Raw genomic sequence first — 7,603 nt, forward strand, 5'->3', positions numbered from 1 at the left:
CAGTGCCCTTCTTTCGACCCCACCCCAACGCCAGCGCCTCTGCCGCACGAAGTCGTGGACCGGCAATCACTCCACCTGCACCCGTTCGTGCCCCACCCCAACCGCCCAACTCGCAACTCCAGCGGATGAACGGCGGACTTTGCTCGCACTCGCAATGTGCAATCCACCCCTATAACGTGCGTTTCATGAAGAGTTATGTCCAATATGCGACATTCCCGCTGTCCATATACATGAGCTGCGAGCCGTACCACGTACGAGCTACAGACGCGATCGCGTTGCTCGCTGTACGAATGCAGATGCTCAGCGGCAGCTAGGAGGCGCTCCATCCATGTCGGTACCGGTGAGCGTTGCACTCGCAGTCGCAAAAACGTACGGCAAGTATATTACTCGGAAGAGTCAATGACAGTCCAAGCCCCCCTGCGTGGGAAGAGTCTTCCTAGGCCATGACCCACCGGAAGGGCGCAGCGTCCCCCACCCCAGACATGTGACGTCAGACTATCGGTATTGACGACTAGACTGATTCCTTATAATCATTTGCCATACACCGGTGGAAGCTGCCGAGACGAGTAACTACATAGCGGGCTCGCCGTGTCACTAATGTACAGAGATACAATAGTTTCGACTGGAACCGGATTAAACGTATACACGGCGCTGATTAGTAATAGATAGAGCCATCAGAATACAGATAATGTATAGACCTGTCCGTATACATGCTGAAAGACTCTGCTCACAATCACACGTCAGCCAGACACTCTTATCACGCACTACTCTCTGCCTGTAACAGGCACACAGACAATATGTAAGCACCAGCATGGAACAACACCCAGTGCATCCTCTCTGCCACATTAGACAATCCACACTATCATAACCAGACCGGGAGGTCCACTCGGAAAACAGAATATCCCACCCTTCCGACAACCACCATTGCTCAGCTAAGCCACCAACACCCACACATGTCCCAGACAGGGGTGCACCCAACATCACAATACTGCCTCCTGTCACACCACACAAACAATGGCAGGAATGAAAGACACAGGTCTGCCACAAGCATGGAATCAGAGCGCCGCCTGTTATGAGCCAAAGGTGCACCCTGACGTGGCAAATCAGATGATGCCGCAGTCATTTACTTACGATAATCACAATCAACAAACCGGGCCCCCCCCCCCCCCCAAGTGCCTTAACCTAACCCGTATTGTACCTTAACCTAACCCGTATTGTACCTTAACCTAACCCGTATTGTACCTTAACCTAACCCGTATTGTACCTTAACCTAACCCGTATTGTACCTTAACCTAACCCGTATTGTACCTTAACCTAACCCGTATTGTACCTTAACCTAACCCGTATTGTACCTTAACCTAACCCGTATTGTACCTTAACCTAACCCATATTGTACCTTAACCTAACCCATATTGTACCTTAACCTAACCCATATTGTACCTTAACCTAACCCATATTGTACCTTAACCTAACCCATATTGTACCTTAACCTAACCCATATTGTACCTTAACCTAACCCATATTGTACCTTAACCTAACCCATATTGTACCTTAACCTAACCCATGTTGCGCCTTAACCTAACCCATGTTGCGCCTTAACCTAACCCATGTTGCGCCTTAACCTAACCCATGTTGCGCCTTAACCTAACCCATGTTGCGCCTTAACCTAACCCATGTTGCGCCTTAACCTAACCCATGTTGCGCCTTAACCTAACCCATGTTGCGCCTTAACCTAACCCATGTTGCGCCTTAACCTAACCCATGTTGCGCCTTAACCTAACCCATGTTGCGCCTTAACCTAACCCATGTTGCGCCTTAACCTAACCCATGTTGCGCCTTAACCTAACCCATGTTGCGCCTTAACCTAACCCATGTTGCGCCTTAACCTAACCCATGTTGCGCCTTAACCTAACCCATGTTGCGCCTTAACCTAACCTATGTTGCGCCTTAACCTAACCTATGTTGCGCCTTAACCTAACCTATGTTGCGCCTTAACCTAACCTATGTTGCGCCTTAACCTAACCTATGTTGCGCCTTAACCTAACCTATGTTGCGCCTTAACCTAACCTATGTTGCGCCGTAACCTAACCTATGTTGCGCCGTAACCTAACCTATGTTGCGCCTTAACCTAACCTATGTTGCGCCTTAACCTAACCTATGTTGCGCCTTAACCTAACCTATGTTGCGCCGTAACCTAACCTATGTTGCGCCTTAACCTAACCTATGTTGCGCCGTAACCTAACCTATGTTGCGCCGTAACCTAACCTATGTTGCGCCTTAACCTAACCTATGTTGCGCCTTAACCTAACCTATGTTGCGCCTTAACCTAACCTATGTTGCGCCTTAACCTAACCTATGTTGCGCCTTAACCTAACCTATGTTGCGCCGTAACCTAACCTATGTTGCGCCTTAACCTAACCTATGTTGCGCCTTAACCTAACCTATGTTGCGCCGTAACCTAACCTATGTTGCGCCTTAACCTAACCTATGTTGCGCCTTAACCTAACCTATGTTGCGCCTTAACCTAACCTATGTTGCGCCTTAACCTAACCTATGTTGCGCCTTAACCTAACCTATGTTGCGCCTTAACCTAACCTATGTTGCGCCTTAACCCAACACACGTTGGGCCTTAACCCAACACACGTTGGGCCTTAACCCAACACACGTTGGGCCTTAACCCAACACACGTTGGGCCTTAACCCAACACACGTTGGGCCTTAACCCAACACACGTTGGGCCTTAACCCAACACACGTTGGGCCTTAACCCAACACACGTTGGGCCTTAACCCAACACACGTTGGGCCTTAACCCAACACACGTTGGGCCTTAACCCAACACACGTTGGGCCTTAACCCAACACACGTTGGGCCTTAACCCAACACACGTTGGGCCTTAACCCAACACACGTTGGGCCTTAACCCAACACACGTTGGGCCTTAACCCAACACACGTTGGGCCTTAACCCAACACACGTTGGGCCTTAACCCAACACACGTTGGGCCTTAACCCAACACACGTTGGGCCTTAACCCAACACACGTTGGGCCTTAACCCAACACACGTTGGGCCTTAACCCAACACACGTTGGGCCTTAACCCAACACACGTTGGGCCTTAACCCAACACACGTTGGGCCTTAACCCAACACACGTTGGGCCTTAACCCAACACACGTTGGGCCTTAACCCAACACACGTTGGGCCTTAACCCAACACACGTTGGGCCTTAACCCAACACACGTTGGGCCTTAACCCAACACACGTTGGGCCTTAACCTGCTCTGTAATTGTCATACGACGCGTTAAATTAGTGTAGTGTTGCCTAACTGCAACCCCCGCAATATAGTTTGCTACTCGCACTGCCCGGTCCCCAGAGTATCGCTTCATGTTAAACACCTTGCAGCTATACACTGTAATGCGGATGGCGGCAGGACGTACATGCTCAATGCCCTTCGCAGTTGTTCATTGGCATTCGCATGGCGAAGCACAGCCTACGTTGTGGTACGGCTTGTGGCAACTGTCCGCTGATGTTGTACGTCCAAATCACACACTGTACCGCACATTGGTCCTCATGTACTGAATGATACATCGTGGTACATGTGTGACCGTACCACGACTGCGCCAACAACGGCGAACCATACGGTCCAAATATTGTGCACTCAGCTACGTGTCGTCTCCCTATAAGAGCTGGATTGCAGTATGGTATGCCGTGGATGGCGATCAGCATGAGCCGTCTGTTGATGTAGTGGCGCGTGTTGTCAGACGTAGTCGTCTCTTCTCACACACCGTGATAGCATGGTGCACTGCGTTCCACATCTGCGACATGCGACAGAGGCCGGTTGACAGTCGTTCGCGCAATGGACATCGCATACGTACGGGGGCCACCTTCCACGTGTTCGCGAAGCGTGCACATGTTGTTGCGTGTATGTGGGCAGACATAGTGTGTCGTGACACCTGACACAGGCATGCAACAATCGTTGAATTTGCAAATGGCGATGGACGTCTACGTTTGCTGGTGACGTTACGCAAATGAAGAACTGGTAAACCGTTGTGGTGCGGTTGTTCTCGCTAGAGGTGAATCAGTGATGGCGACGATCGGTTGAGCTACCAACCGGTTGTTTCAGCGATACCCACCATGCCCACGAACGTGAATGGCATGTGGGTGTGAAGCGATACGCGGCGGTGGCTGGGTGGGACCGTCCCCGGCCGGTGAGGGGGGGCCTTCCGGCGTGCTGGCCGCGCGGTGCGTGGGCGCACGCGCTACAGCCGGCTGGTGGGGGCGGCCAGTGGCAGGCGCGCCGGCCGACGGAGGCGGCAGGCGGCGCAGCTGCGCGCCGGCGCACCCTGCACGCGGCGCCGTGCGGCCAAAGTAGGTCCTCGCGGGCCCGGTGCGAAGCGCGGTGGACATCTGCAGTGTGCTGGTCCGATTGAGGACTGTGTGCGCTGAGGATGCGCCGCCGCCCGGCGCTCGGCGCCGCGACGCCGTCTGCTGCTCGGTCGCCTCTGCGGTTCTCGCAGGTGGATTGTATCGCAGCTGTGCGGACGTGTTGGCGCGTGCGCTGTGCTGGGAGAGTTCGCTTCGGCACCCAAGTGGGGCTTTTGTCCTTCTGTGGCGCTGGCGTTGGAGCTGCCGGCCACCGTAGGTGGCGCGTGTTGTCTCCCGCCGGCAATGCCACGACAGCACGCTCCCGGGCCTCTGTCGGCAGCGGCAAGCTCAGTTGGGAGCACGGGTGGTCGCACCTAAAGCGTCTACTCGCCAAACTCCGGGCGATTGCGCCTCTCTCGAACCCGACCAAGTACTTAGGACGGCGCTGCGCGCCGCCGGGACCTGAGAGGGTTTCGAGGTGTATTGTGCAGGGGAGCTCAGCCTCCTCCTGTTTGCAGAATAATTGAGCGGACGCTTGCGTGTTCGCGCGGGCCCCCGGGACACACTCCCGGGCGGCCGGCTGCTCAGCTCTAGTTGACGCAGCTCCCTGGTTGATCCTGCCAGTAGTCATATGCTTGTCTCAAAGATTAAGCCATGCATGTCTCAGTACAAGCCGCATTAAGGTGAAACCGCGAATGGCTCATTAAATCAGTTATGGTTCCTTAGATCGTACCCACGTTACTTGGATAACTGTGGTAATTCTAGAGCTAATACATGCAAACAGAGTCCCGACCAGAGATGGAAGGGACGCTTTTATTAGATCAAAACCAATCGGTCGGCTCGTCCGGTCCGTTTGCCTTGGTGACTCTGAATAACTTTGGGCTGATCGCACGGTCCTCGTACCGGCGACGCATCTTTCAAATGTCTGCCTTATCAACTGTCGATGGTAGGTTCTGCGCCTACCATGGTTGTAACGGGTAACGGGGAATCAGGGTTCGATTCCGGAGAGGGAGCCTGAGAAACGGCTACCACATCCAAGGAAGGCAGCAGGCGCGCAAATTACCCACTCCCGGCACGGGGAGGTAGTGACGAAAAATAACGATACGGGACTCATCCGAGGCCCCGTAATCGGAATGAGTACACTTTAAATCCTTTAACGAGTATCTATTGGAGGGCAAGTCTGGTGCCAGCAGCCGCGGTAATTCCAGCTCCAATAGCGTATATTAAAGTTGTTGCGGTTAAAAAGCTCGTAGTTGGATTTGTGTCCCACGCTGTTGGTTCACCGCCCGTCGGTGTTTAACTGGCATGTATCGTGGGACGTCCTGCCGGTGGGGCGAGCTGAAGGCGTGCGACGCGCCTCGTGCGTGCTCGTGCGTCCCGAGGCGGACCCCGTTGCAATCCTACCAGGGTGCTCTTGAGTGAGTGTCTCGGTGGGCCGGCACGTTTACTTTGAACAAATTAGAGTGCTTAAAGCAGGCAAGCCCGCCTGAATACTGTGTGCATGGAATAATGGAATAGGACCTCGGTTCTATTTTGTTGGTTTTCGGAACCCGAGGTAATGATTAATAGGGACAGGCGGGGGCATTCGTATTGCGACGTTAGAGGTGAAATTCTTGGATCGTCGCAAGACGAACAGAAGCGAAAGCATTTGCCAAGTATGTTTTCATTAATCAAGAACGAAAGTTAGAGGTTCGAAGGCGATCAGATACCGCCCTAGTTCTAACCATAAACGATGCCAGCCAGCGATCCGCCGCAGTTCCTCCGATGACTCGGCGGGCAGCCTCCGGGAAACCAAAGCTTTTGGGTTCCGGGGGAAGTATGGTTGCAAAGCTGAAACTTAAAGGAATTGACGGAAGGGCACCACCAGGAGTGGAGCCTGCGGCTTAATTTGACTCAACACGGGAAACCTCACCAGGCCCGGACACCGGAAGGATTGACAGATTGATAGCTCTTTCTTGATTCGGTGGGTGGTGGTGCATGGCCGTTCTTAGTTGGTGGAGCGATTTGTCTGGTTAATTCCGATAACGAACGAGACTCTAGCCTGCTAACTAGTCGCGTGACATCCTTCGTGCTGTCAGCGATTACTTTTCTTCTTAGAGGGGACAGGCGGCTTCTAGCCGCACGAGATTGAGCAATAACAGGTCTGTGATGCCCTTAGATGTTCTGGGCCGCACGCGCGCTACACTGAAGGAATCAGCGTGTCTTCCTAGGCCGAAAGGTCGGGGTAACCCGCTGAACCTCCTTCGTGCTAGGGATTGGGGCTTGCAATTGTTCCCCATGAACGAGGAATTCCAGTAAGCGCGAGTCATAAGCTCGCGTTGATTACGTCCCTGCCCTTTGTACACACCGCCCGTCGCTACTACCGATTGAATGATTTAGTGAGGTCTTCGGACTGGTACGCGGCATTGACTCTGTCGTTGCCGATGCTACCGGAAAGATGACCAAACTTGATCATTTAGAGGAAGTAAAAGTCGTAACAAGGTTTCCGTAGGTGAACCTGCGGAAGGATCATTACCGACTAGACTGCATGTCTTTCGATGTGCGTGTCGTGTCGCGCAACACGCTACCTGTACGGCTCGCAGTAGCCGTGCGCCGCGTGCGGAACCACGCGTGCTTCTCAAAACTAACGCCAATGTTGTGTGGTACGAGCGCTGAAGCGCTGGAGCGGCTGGCCTGCGGCACCTGGCGCCTGGCGCCGGTTTTGAATGACTTTCGCCCGACTGCCTGTCCGCTCCGGTGTGGAGCCGTACGACGCCCATCGGCCGTGAGGCCGTTGGACACAGAACGCTTGAACAGGGGCCGCCACACGCCTACGTCCCGCCTATGCAACTGTCTTGAAAGAGACAGTGTAAACTAAGAAAAGATCACCCAGGACGGTGGATCACTCGGCTCGTGGGTCGATGAAGAACGCAGCAAATTGCGCGTCGACATGTGAACTGCAGGACACATGAACATCGACGTTTCGAACGCACATTGCGGTCCATGGATTCCGTTCCCGGGCCACGTCTGGCTGAGGGTCGGCTACGTATACTGAAGCGCGCGGCGTTTGCCCCGCTTCGCAGACCTGGGAGCGTCGCGGCCGCCTGTGGGGCCGGCCGCGCCTCCTTAAACGTGCGATGCGCGCCCGTCGCCTGGCGGTTCGCATACCGGTACTTACTCGGTAGCGTGCACAGCCGGCTGGCGGTGTGGCGTGCGACACCTCGTACAACGACCTCAGAGCAGGCGAGACTACCCGCTGAAT

At 54.0% G+C, this 7,603-nt stretch overlaps 2 non-coding genes across 2 annotated transcripts; both read left to right on the plus strand.

Annotated features, from left to right (window-relative positions):
- Positions 1-4,966: 4,966 nt before the first annotated feature.
- LOC124581997 lies at positions 4,967-6,876 on the plus strand. The gene has a single exon (XR_006973626.1). It is a non-coding gene; the product is annotated as a small subunit ribosomal RNA (ribosomal RNA).
- A 351-nt stretch (positions 6,877-7,227) lies between these two features.
- On the plus strand, positions 7,228-7,382 carry LOC124581989. Its single transcript, XR_006973618.1, has one exon. It is a non-coding gene; the product is annotated as a 5.8S ribosomal RNA (ribosomal RNA).
- The last annotated feature ends 221 nt before the right edge of the window (positions 7,383-7,603 follow it).

Source organism: Schistocerca americana, unplaced genomic scaffold (assembly GCF_021461395.2).
Source record: "Schistocerca americana isolate TAMUIC-IGC-003095 unplaced genomic scaffold, iqSchAmer2.1 HiC_scaffold_386, whole genome shotgun sequence".
In the NCBI taxonomy this organism is placed as follows: domain Eukaryota; kingdom Metazoa; phylum Arthropoda; class Insecta; order Orthoptera; family Acrididae; genus Schistocerca; species Schistocerca americana.